The sequence below is a fragment of the Pinus tabuliformis genome, chromosome 8 (assembly GCF_031772625.1).
Source record: "Pinus tabuliformis cultivar Carrire ecotype Pingquan chromosome 8, CPIR1, whole genome shotgun sequence".
Taxonomy (NCBI): Eukaryota; Viridiplantae; Streptophyta; class Pinopsida; order Pinales; family Pinaceae; genus Pinus; species Pinus tabuliformis.
In genome coordinates, this window is record NC_142294.1 from 594,404,062 (window position 1) to 594,416,836 (window position 12,775).

Below are 12,775 nucleotides of genomic sequence, written 5' to 3' on the forward strand. Positions count from 1 at the left end.
TGCGTGTCTTTGAAATTTTGAATTTCAAGTATAACGTACGATCCAGCGATCGTTGCGGTCCTTACAACCGAGACACCAGAAAAAAAAAAATATTGAGACTCCAATCGCACATTCCACGGGAATTGCTCCCCACAGATTTGAGGGTAAAAGGGAGGGAATCCTTGGCGTATACGGCACTGACCGAATTAATACGACGGGAGTAAATTTAACGTTCACTTGACGTCCAAGACTCAAAGGTACGGTTGCCGGTAATAAATTTAGATGATTTCGACATCGATCTTTAATTCGAAGGAATATGCTCGTACCAGAGGCCCACAACAGCTAAAACGATGAAACGATGGAGGCTGATAAGCATCTTTATCAAGGGCCCGGGCATTTGTCCATGCCAAATATATTTTAACTAAATCTATGCCAACAAATCATCGATCGTGTTCATCTGCGGACAATTTCTTTTTACCGTTGTAATGCGCCATATTTTAACTTTCCATCCATATGGTGCTTGTATGTGATGAATAGTTAAAGGTACTTGTATGAAAATGGGATTTAGGAAGGCCTAGTAAGTTACTTGTTTAATTTTAATTAGTATTATATATTTTTTCGCTCTGGGTAGTAAAAGAGAAATACATGGTTTATCTTTACACATATATATGATCTAAAGAATAAAGGTTTAAAAGGTTTTGGGAAAGAGTTTAGATGTGTGTGGAAGTTAATAGATATCAAGTGACCAAACTATTGGAATTATAACTTCTGTTCAAATTTTCATGTTGTTAAGAGTTATTATTAAATGGTTAGTTTTTTCAATTTCGAGAGATCCTAAATTGCCATCATGTTGTGGATATGGATATGGGAGAGACTTATTTCTTAATTAGAAAAAATATAGATAGAACGTAAACTATGTACTTATAAATTATGAAAGAATTGTGATGGTATTAAATGATAATCATTTGAATTAGGATATTTTGTTATTGTTTATAATTCCTATGATCACTATAGTCATATTTTATTGTGAAGATATGTTGAATTTTTTTTAGAATATGTATTTTTGTGAAAAACTTTAACTTTGGCTTAAGGGCATTGTATGTGTAGATGTTGATTGGAAATCAATTAATTTGGTAGTGAGAAAAGATTTAGACTCATCGATAGAAAGAAATTACCTTTGTGGATGAGTCTATGGTTGACTAGAATATCCTTCTTTTATAGTGAGTCAATGGAAAACAATTTTCATCCATATACTTAAATTTTTTTTGAATTAATGTTATTTATGTTATAGATATAATTATGGTCTAATTTGTTTAGTTTTCTTTGCATGTGTCGTCCTATAGCTTAAATTTATGTTGCCATTGTGACTAAATGATTAATTTTTTTTGTATACGTATGGATTTCCATGCATTCATATTTTAATTAGTCAATAACATAGCAATGAGGAAAGTGATTATATATCAAATATTTAGTAAAATTTGTGCTTTCAAGAAGTACCCCATTTCTTTAAAGTGTGTAGAAATGATTACATATGTTACAAGACTATGTCACAATTACTCATTAAATCATTAGGGTTTATGGACCAGAAGTCAATTGTACATGAAAGAATTGCAATTTTGATGAAATATCTCATGGAGAATAATTAGGGAGGTTCTCATGAAAACTGAATTTTTCATAATGAAGACTCAACTTCAAGCATTTGATTCCCCTCATAACATATAGTGGTATAGTGTAAGTGATTTATAGATTGCAAACTTTTGTTATATGCAAAATTGAATGAAAAGTTACTTTGCAAGATATTTGTTTGATAAAATTATCCACTATATCCATATAAACCCATAACATAGAACTTAGAAACAAAAATTGGGTGAGGGTGAATTCATTAGAAGGATAATTGAAAGGGGAGTAATCATGATAGTGTTGATAAGGAAAAATATTCGATCAATAATCAATGGTTCTCTTTGGTATGAGGTCCCAATTATTTCTGTATTGGAATAAAAGACCTATCTAAATTCTAGGCCTAAAACCATTCTCGGATTTGCAAATGTTGTGACATGTGTGAAATGTCGATAGGAGTACATATTTCAAGCTATAACTATATATTGCACTAACATGGAGGAAGGCTAAGTCTCAAGTCAAATTTATGGATCTAAAATATGACATGATTTTTTTATATCAATGTGGTATTTGTAAACTTTGAAACACATTAGATTATGTAATATGAGCTAAGTTGGATTTAATGTAACTTCTAAGTCAAAATTAGCTACTAAATTTAGGAAGAATGAGGCAAAACTCTTAATCTATTCACACAAGCTTGAAATGAAATCACTCTTCCTTGACTTAAGATACTTTAGGCTAGGCATATACTAGGATCTCTCACACAAATACAAGCTATCTATGAAATCATATTCAATATGCTAAGTGTTCACTAGAATTCTTTGAAAATGATTAAGGATTTTTTATCAAGAAATTTTCAATCAAAGAGGATGACTAATGCAATAGGGCTTGTTGCCCCACAATCTAGCAAGGGTTGTGTAGGGAGTACCTAAGGGATAGCTACTAGACCAAATGATAACAATGGGACAAATACCCACTGTCTCTTTAGCAACTGTTCCCTGCTCTTTATGAACTTTCCCTGATGGAGGAGACCTGATATGAAGGAAATCACTAGAATAGTGGGATCAATAGTTGGCTGTCATGCGATTTCCAAATCCCATTCAAAGGAGAGGCTTATATAATGGTTTGGTTGCTTTAGGGGTAAGAAAAATGGATCTACAAGAAAGTTTTATGAGGATGGATAGACCTATGATGAAGGGATATTCAATACAAAGGATATACCTAAAGTAGAGATTCGTAAGGGTATAAAAGACCTCTCTTAGGGTTAGTGAGATAGTGATCATAAAAAGATTTGGAACAACATGAGAGGCCTAGGGGATTCCAAGCAAGGCTTAAGGTTTGCAAAATCAAAGAGGAATAAAATTCCCTAGGTCAAGCAAGGATAGGATACATTAAGGAATGGTTAACTTCAAACAAGTTTTCGATAGTGATTGACTTATGGAAAGCCGTTAACCAAAGAATCCTAGGAGTATAAATGAGGTTGGAGCTATGGGTCAAGGTTTGTTCAATTTTAGCAGTGGGATTTCATTAAAACTTTGATGACACTTAGAGGAGACCCCAACGCAGTACCATGCCAACTCACTTTTTAAGGTGACCACCCTAATGCATTTCACACTAGGCCCTAGTTGGCCTTTTGTGTTAGGGCATAAAATGGGAAAAAGTGAAGGATTTGGCTTGGATGTTGATAAACTGGGAATAGATCCCAGTGCCTTGATAATTGGGAGAAATAGAGTCAAATTTGACCTTGATGAAGGAACTTCGCTCTACCAAGGAGTCCAATGTAGCTTTCACTAACCCAAATGCGGTAGCTACCTAGCAACAAAGCAATTTATACTTTGTATGGCAAGAAATGGTGGAGTTTTAAATATGAAATAAGCATGACCAACCTATAGGAACATTCATTCACAATACCTAACATGTAATGCATGAAATAATTTAAAATCCTAGTGTTTTCATGAATTCACATTCCAGTTAGGGCACATTAAGACTTGACAAGACATTTCTTACATTAATCATATAACAAAAGTAAATAAATATCATTAAAGTAACACTTACAAGGTATATTGAATATATCCATCCATCATTTTTTCATTTAGAATCTCCAAGGAAAAAATACAGAAAATCGAAACATCAAAATGCATCAGCAAGATCCAATTTCATCCATTAATTGTAGGTTTAAATTATTTTTACTAGATAAATCCAAATAGAAATGATGATGAGCTACAAATGAGGCTTACCTTATATTTATATGAGCCTTTAGGGATTCGATTTAGTCTAATTAGCCCAATAAGCCCCTAAAAACAACTTTACTGTGCAAAATAGCAATCCAATTTGTGACAAGCCCACCAGATATCTTAAAAGTATTGAACACACCTTCTTAATGAGGGTGAAATTATAGAATAATGGTGCAAAAGGGTCATTGGAAGGCCTAGATAAGTCCTCCATGTGCCAACATAAAGATAGCAACTCTTATAATGATGACTAGGGGGTTGGCCCCTTGGTTTCAAAACAAAATATTTGTGGTGCTCCAAAGTGGATGTGGGACACAAATAATTGTTTCATGGGTCTCTAATGAGATCAAATAAGTCTATTCTGCATCAATAGAGATAGAATGATGATACAATCCCTCCCATGTATCCCTAGGTGAGAAAAAACTTGGTCTAGGCCCTGGATCAACTGCCAAGTATTTGGTACAAGTATGTCATCAGCTGGGAAATGTGGTATAAGTGCATCATATATTTTTATGGTTGGGGCATGACCAAGTAATATTTTGTGTTAAAGAATCTCGTGGCATGGAAATCAATTTTCTGTTGTGGTGGAAGCCCATGGCTCTCAATGTTCACATTACAAGTGCCATCATGACCCTCTAGAGGGATTGGTTACGGTACAGGGAGGCAAAGCCCAAGATGAAGGCCCACCTACAATCTTGTATAATATTCATTAAGTCTCCTCACCTTCCAATACAATAATTCATTTGTGCAATTGAATAAATAAGCTTGCAAATCAAGGGAAAAAGTGTACACTTCAGAGTGACATACCTTTCCTAATGGCTTTTAGAGTGTACAAGTGTCACCAAGCTCAAGAGGGAGGATAGTAAAGGATCCTATTAGGTGGTTTCATCCTTTAAGGGATTGGAAAGTCCATGGTACATCCATGAAATGGCAGGCGTCATATGAAATGATTGTGGAATGGAATGGGGCAACAAGGAAGGCTCCAAGCCACTTGACATGGTACAACAATATCTATGATGATGGAAGCCCACACATGGGTATATGGATGTAGGAGTGAAGAACAATGGTATATGAGTTACCTTGGCCTTTGTTTTTCCACAATTATTCATATGTCTTTTTCTTTTTATTGATTTTCTTTCTTTTAACAAATTTGAGCTCCAAGGGATGAGAGCATGATGTGCATGATAAACTAGCGATACCCCTTTAAGGTTGGGAATTTCATTGCCCACCAGGGGTTGGCATAATCACAGGTTCCTTAATGATGTAAGGGGCACACATTGGGTCCCTAGGAACAAGGGTGATCACCATAATCATGACAAGGGGTAGAGCTCATGCTTGGATTTTTCCCACGTGTGAAATTCTTATGTCCTTGCCATCTTTTCTATTTTATGGTACATTTACTATTGTAAGTGGTCAAATTATGATTTTAACTTTATTTTTAGCTACATCAACCTCTAGGGCATCATTCCACACCTGACCCAAAACATGGAAAAGGGAAGGAGGAGACTAACTCCTTGTCGACCCAACGGAAAAATATAGACAAAGATGGGAAACATGTGGAAATGGGTTATAATGATTAGGGGGGATTGAGATACGTGATTTCAGGAAATGGGACCACGTAACCAAAATTAGGATTTCCCATGTAGAGCCACTCTTAAAGCTAGTAGCTGATAGAGGAGATCCCACAAGACTAGGGTACAAGATTAACCACCAAATTGGGACAAGAGAACAAGCGTACAAACCAAGCCCATTCTTTTCACCAAATCCCCCCACTAATCCATGTCCAAATGTGTCATATAAAGGAAAGAAAATATACCCAATTACATAATTAAAGTCATACCTTTGGGGTTGGAATTCCCACCTTCAAAAATATGGTCATAAAAAATTAGCGAGGGCACATAATAGATGGCTCAGGTTGTGGAGAATATTGACACATCTAGCTATTTGGTGGCTGTAAGGGGTTGTTGGTATCTAGTTGAAGAAATATCTAGGAAGGAAAATTATCCTATGGGTGTCACCTATTGGTGGTGGGAAACAGGGCCTTCCTTTCTGGTGGAGGCAACTGGACACTCCATCTTTTAATTCACTTAGTTAATTTTGGACAGAATACTAGTTACAAATATGAGAATACACTTCGACCTTCCCCATAAGTGAGAGGAGGTACAATTAATCACTCATAGTCTTTTAATCATATATTTAACTAGAATGACTTGAATCATCATTATATTCTAGGAAAGTGGTGAATAAAAGTAGGGAACTATGATGTTTGAGAGGTTCAAGGAAAAAAGTCAAAGTCCTTAAGAGGTTGTGGCCTTCTTTTGTTCCTTTGTTACTTTGACCAATTAGGTTGATTTAAAAAAAAAATTGACCTATGATAATAAACAATAAAAAATGATACAATAATCTACGGCTATGGGAAGAAATAAAGATTTAGTGATGCAATGGAATTGTCAAGTAACTCAATAAGTACAACTATGATATATATGGTAGTCAAACCAAAATATAATAAGCCAAAGAAACCAAAATATATTTAAGATAATAAAACCTTAATCATATAAAACATGCTAAAAATATATAAATATGTTCAATCAATATATAATCTAATAACTAATTTCTAATCAAACTATTAAATGTTTAGGAACTAGGAACTGGTAACTAGTATAACTAGTAACTAGTGACTAGTACTAAGTAACAAGTATATAATATCTAATAAATATTTGTTTTAACCATAAAATTATCTCAAATAATTTAATTAATAGAAATTACATTTAAAATTTATCAACTGATCCATTCCATTAAGGAAATATTAAACAAGTATGCATGTTTTTTCAACACTAAAATAATATAATTACTTGATCTGAATTTAAGAAGGGAATGAGATGATATAAATATTTATAAGAAATGCATAGATATTAGAGATACGATGAATGCAAAATGTTGAAACTATATAAATGTAGAATGGAAACAAACTAGCTCGAATAGTACTAGCTTATCTCTGAGAAGAAATGTGATAGCTACGTGCCTTCACCGAATAGTGTTATAATGATGTTTGAAGGCCCTTTCATAAATAAGCAATGAGAAACCATAAACATCCAAAAACCTAATCCTAGGAGATGATGTGCAAAAATATTTTGGGCTTTGATGGTGTAAGTTGGGACATCAACTCTAGGGGTCATAAATTTAGCACACAATTTCCATTTCTCATGCTCGATAGCCTGTTTGAGAGGTATCTATGATAAGTACATGTGTAGACTTCCAATAACATTCTATGATTTTTGTTAGCCTAATTCCCTAAAAAACACCATTTAGGGCCCCAAAATAGTTCTAGAAGTCCACGACTTAAAAACTTTAGAAAAAACTACCAAAATAGAAAATTGTGATGTGAGCTAGTGGAATAGGTGGGTGGCCAACAATATCCACATGGATCACTATTATACCAATTAGTTTATTAAGTAACCAACTGATAAAAGTCATGTAGAACAACATTAATAACTTTAATAAATTAATATTACATTCATAAAATAAGAAAGAGAAATATATATAATTAACAATTTAGAAACTATGTTTTAAGTCTATACACACATTATCCAATGAGTCGGTTTATAAACGCATTCAAATCAGAATACACAAGGATGTAAGAAATGGATATAAACATGAAAAATGAAGAAAATAAATAGAAAATAGAAATTTTTACTAGGATATTTGCACAACAAAAGAAAATGTGTACTAACTCAAGATATGGAGGCCCTCCATGGCTTATGGAAGCAAAAAAATTAAAACCAATAGTTAAAACTTCAAAAAACTTCATTACTTGATGAATGTAATTATAAACAGGTCTACAACATAATTTTAACCCCATCGGTGGAAATATAAGTATTTGAATAGAATAAAATATAACGTGTTTTGGCAAAGTAGGGAAGGAAGATGAAGATCTTAGACTATTGTAGGTTTATGGGCACTTCGTCGTTGCACTAGGAACCACCAAGCATATAAAATCCAATAGATGTAGTGAGGATGTGCCTTGGATCGGGGGTGTCAAACTTCTCTACTTGTCTGGCCACACTCGAAGTAAGTTTTTGGCTCATTTACGAGTGAAAGGGTATAACCCTTGTTTTCTATGCAAGTGATTCATGAAGGAAAGCATTTGAGCTGGCTTGTTGAGGAAATATGTGTGTAGAGTCTTCAAGAACCTACAAAGAAGGAACATTGTATTAGAGGGACGACTTGTAAGAAGATCGATTGCAGTGAAGTGATAAGCCTATGGAGGTTGCGATAGGAAAAGATTGCAGGGCGATCCATTTTCTTCCACATTGAGTTACACTAGCAACTTAGGGTTTTACTATGTGAGAGTATCTACAATAACATGAAAAAAGCTTACGAGTCTTAAAAATTTATTTTAGTGTCTCCCTCCATGAGAGATTATGATGTATCAATAATAATGGAACAAATTTCACTGTTTACTTCATAATCGTTGCTCTGGTAGGCTTTCTTCTTCTTCAACATGACTGCAAAAGGGAAAACCTCTCAGGTTTATAAAAGGGGACAAAATACTAGGTTGGAGGATATCCAAGCATGAATGGATTATCCATTTTTTCATTAAAACCCTAACATGCATATCCATATTGATCTAGATTAAGTGTGAGGACTTAGTGGAGGACCTCAAAAATAATATTTAGATGCAGGAAGGTCTCCCATCAATAGAGAAAAGGCTCATATCAAAGGGCAAAATATTGCAAGACACGAGTCTTCTCCAAATCTATAAGATCAACTAGGGCTCTACTCTTTTCTTGGTATCAAGAATGTGTGGAGGATTCAACCCATATGTCTCCTACAAAGAAGCTTCCAGTTAGGAGGTAACTAATTCAAGTATCCCCAATGGATCTGGCTCTTCCCGGGATGCAGCAAAACAAAAGATGTGTATTATAGCTATGAAAAGCCAAAATATTTTAGGCACTTATATTGTTGAACAAATGGAATAGGCTCCAACTATAGTAGTCAATCTATTAGAGGTCAATTATCTGTTTAATTTCCTCCAATCTCAAGTTGTTGTCTGTAAATTCAATGGGGTTTCTTCCAAATCAGAGGATATTCATTAGTTATTATTCTCCACCCAGACTCCTAAATGCAATATTAATTTATGCACAAAATGGTTTTTTATTGTAAAATTTGATAGAAAGAAGGACCTATATTTCAATTTAAATGAGGGGACATGTTTTTGGAGCTCAGCAGGTCTTTTTATAATTTCCATGGTTTCTGGGCTTCGATGCCAACACAGTGGTGGTCTCCAAAATGCCAGTTTGGGTGAGACTACATAATCTACCTCTTCCTTCTTGGCACCACCAAGTATTAGAGGGAACTGGAAATACAATGGGAAAGTTCATAAATATGGATCTAGAAAGACCTGAAAAAGGAATTTTCACTTTTACTAAAATATTTTTAGAGGTACACCTTAGCAATGGCTTACTTGATCATATTCACCTAATTCATAGTATTTTTTATTGGACCTATCCATTAGATTTTGAGAACGTGGCATTCAAGTGTTGCATTTGTTTTCAAACAAGAGATTTATAAAACACATGTCCATGGGCAAAGAAGGCACCAAAAAGGAAAAGGAAAGAACATCAAAATCCAAAGGGATGGCACGTCCCATAGCCACACCTCCCAGAAGAAGAGGATGAGGAAACAAGGGAGAATCATATAAATGTGGAGATCCATAAACAAGAAGGCGAACTGATGAAAAAAGGGGAAGAGAAAGCAAGAACAATGGTTGAAATCGAGAGGAGTCTCAACAAGGCATAGATAATAGTGCAACAGAAAGAGGAAACACCCACTCAATTGGAGGTGGGATGTGTAAATATATCCCACACCTCTGAGTGTTCGGAATTAAAAAAAATAAGCATCTTTGATGGTGGATGAAAATCATTTGAAAATTGTAATTCTCACTCCAATCCAATGAGTTTGGCAAAAGGTTGAGGAAAAAAAGGTAAAAAGGGGTAGCTATGAGCTCTTTCTTACACTTAGCACACAAAATTTTAGTATTTTTTTTTTTTTTTAATTTTTTGGGCTCCAGCCCTCGAATTCTTTGTAGCACTTGCACATTGTAATTTTATTCCTTGAATAAAGTTATGATTTTTGCTTTGCAAAAAAAGGTCAATTCGCTTGCCTTTATAGGTATATTTTTAACAAAATATGCATAAATCATGTTCTTAATTCATTGATTTGATCCTCAGTTGGTTTCTAGTTGTTTATATCATGGATCTGATCTTCAAAATTCAAATTTGGACATTTCTTGGAATTTGGTTTAGGTTTTAGGTTCCCATATTCCCACGTTGACCAGGCATTTTAGGGTAATTTTAGCTCGAAAAAATAAGTATTTCACCATCTTGGGATACCTATGAGAAAAATACATGTCTTATTTTTTACCCTACTTGCATGTGAATATGACAACAAATGATCAATTGCAAAATATACTTGAACCTCTGATTTTTTTCTCACAATGCATTTAATTACAATAAATTTCAAAAACTAAAGAATTAATAAAAATAATATAGGAAAGTATTATTATAGGAAAACAATAAAAAAATATTGTGATAAATGATGAAAAGTAGGTGTTTTTAAACGAAATAGAATTGAAAAACCATATTAATATTTTTAGCTAAAATGAGGATTGGTAGTATGCTAGCTAGTAATGTAAGACAAAAGAGAATTAGGAAGAAATAACCTACTAAAAACATAATTTCTTAGCTATAACCTATGACAACAATAGGTGGTCAACCTGCTATAAAAAATGACGAATAATGAGCATTTAGACATATAAAAAGTGGTTACAACTGAAAGTATAGAAATAGAAATAAATTTTTGAGATAAACCACCTAACTGATAGAGCACTCGATAACCTAGGATTACACATCCCATAAAGCACACAAGTACATGAATTGTTCAAGAATAGTGGAAACCTGAACAAGATGCATGAAAACATACATCTCTAACAATATCATTTCAAGTACGAGCCTCCTAGCTCTAATATGTGATGAAACCAACAAAAGAATCATAATTCCGTTCATATTAAGAGTTTTATAAATTTATAAGTAGAGTTTTATAACTTCCATTTGTGATTATTGAGCTTCTGATCAGGCTAGTCACAACTATTCCACTTCCCATAATTTACAAATTAACTTAAGGAAAAATAGTTTTGGAACTCTCATAAACAACCTGACAACTATTAAGACTTGAGTGGATCTTGAGAGGAGGAAATCATGATCTCTTTAGGACATACCACATAGACTCATAGGATGATATAATCACTTGAATTTTCTAGTTGGAAATCTTTCTATGCTCTCGTCATCTTTAGTTCTTTCTTGGGAAAACACGGGTCTATCCGTCTGTAATGAAAACATGAATGCATTCATGATGATCTACAAATGGCAATGTTCCACTCCCTAGGCCATATCCTTCTCCAATTTCTCTAGTAACAATGATGGGGGAATATATCGATTCATTTGCTAATTCTTGGCGATTCTAGTGAGGTTTGAAGATATTCTTCATGATTTAATTAATGCTAATCTACACTATGCAATAATCCCTGGAGCGAGGTGCTTTGATCCTTGGTTGGACTCTAATAGGTTCATTAGTGAGGATATTGGAAGCAACATCCCTTATATTTATCAGCTCTTCAAATTTTATTCTTACCCATATTCAGTTGGCTTAGTATACCCCTATGTCCCAATTTTTTGGAGTTGTTCATTCTATTGATATTCTCCAATTTTTAGCTAATTTTTAATGTATAGGTATCCTTCTAGATGAGGTATTCCCTCTTTGGATATTTCTCAAAATGGTAGTCTTTGGATTGAAAATTCTTGCATAATCACTAAAAACAACATATACACATTATACATATTAGCATAAAATGCAAGATGCAAATGATGTAGGGATTGGGTTTTAGATAGTGTAGGCATATGTAAGGAAGAAAGTTTTAGTGGTGAGAAAACCAAAAGACTCATGAAGCATCCCTTCTTAACCTTCATAGTTACATACTCAAAAGAACCTTCATAGTTACATACTCAAAAGTATGACCCAAATGGATATGTATTTCCCATGGAGGACCCTCTTTATACTTCTACGAGTGGAATTAAGGTTTTCCAAAGGAAAAATACTTGCTAATTTCACAAGAGTGAAGACAATGAAGTGGTTAAGATTCAATCCAAAAATACAAGGAAGTCATACTAAAATGGTTCTAAAACATGAAACCCTAGGTCTCTAGTGAGGAGAAAGTCTAGGAAGCCAAGGGGGACAATGTCCTACAACATTATGTCATCCATTTTACCTAGGTTTCTCGTTCAATTCAAGTTATTTTTTCTCAAGGATTTGAACGAAGCACCTTAAGTGAACGAAAAAGTTGAGGGAGACACCTTGACTTGGTTTTGAAGGTTGAGAAGGTATTGTAGCACCGAATTAATTTTCAGTATAGCACTATTAGTGTTGGCTTAGTGATATGTTATACACTCTAATAGCTTGGTAAGTCAAAACTGAGCTTAAAAGTTGAATTTTGGCCCGTGAAACATGAAATCCTAGAGGTTTTGACGACGGGAATCCATGGGAAACTTAGGAGAATTAAATTCGAGGTATTAACAACATAATAATGGACATTTCATGAGTTTTATGTGACATAATAATGATATTCTCACAATCATGTCGGCGGTCTTAGTCAAGATTCTCTACATTTTATAGCTTCTCAATCTTCACGTAAAACATTAAATCCTTTCACGTTTTGTTGAGTCCGTCGGTCTAATTATTGAGTACTTCTGTATTCACATGCATCTTATCTTCAACTTTTCCGGCTTCACATAGATGTTCGATGGATTTTGTTTCAATTTCGTAAGAAAATTGGACGTATGACTTATTTCCATTTTCTGGCATTAACATGGTTGTTTTATGGACTTCTTTTCATT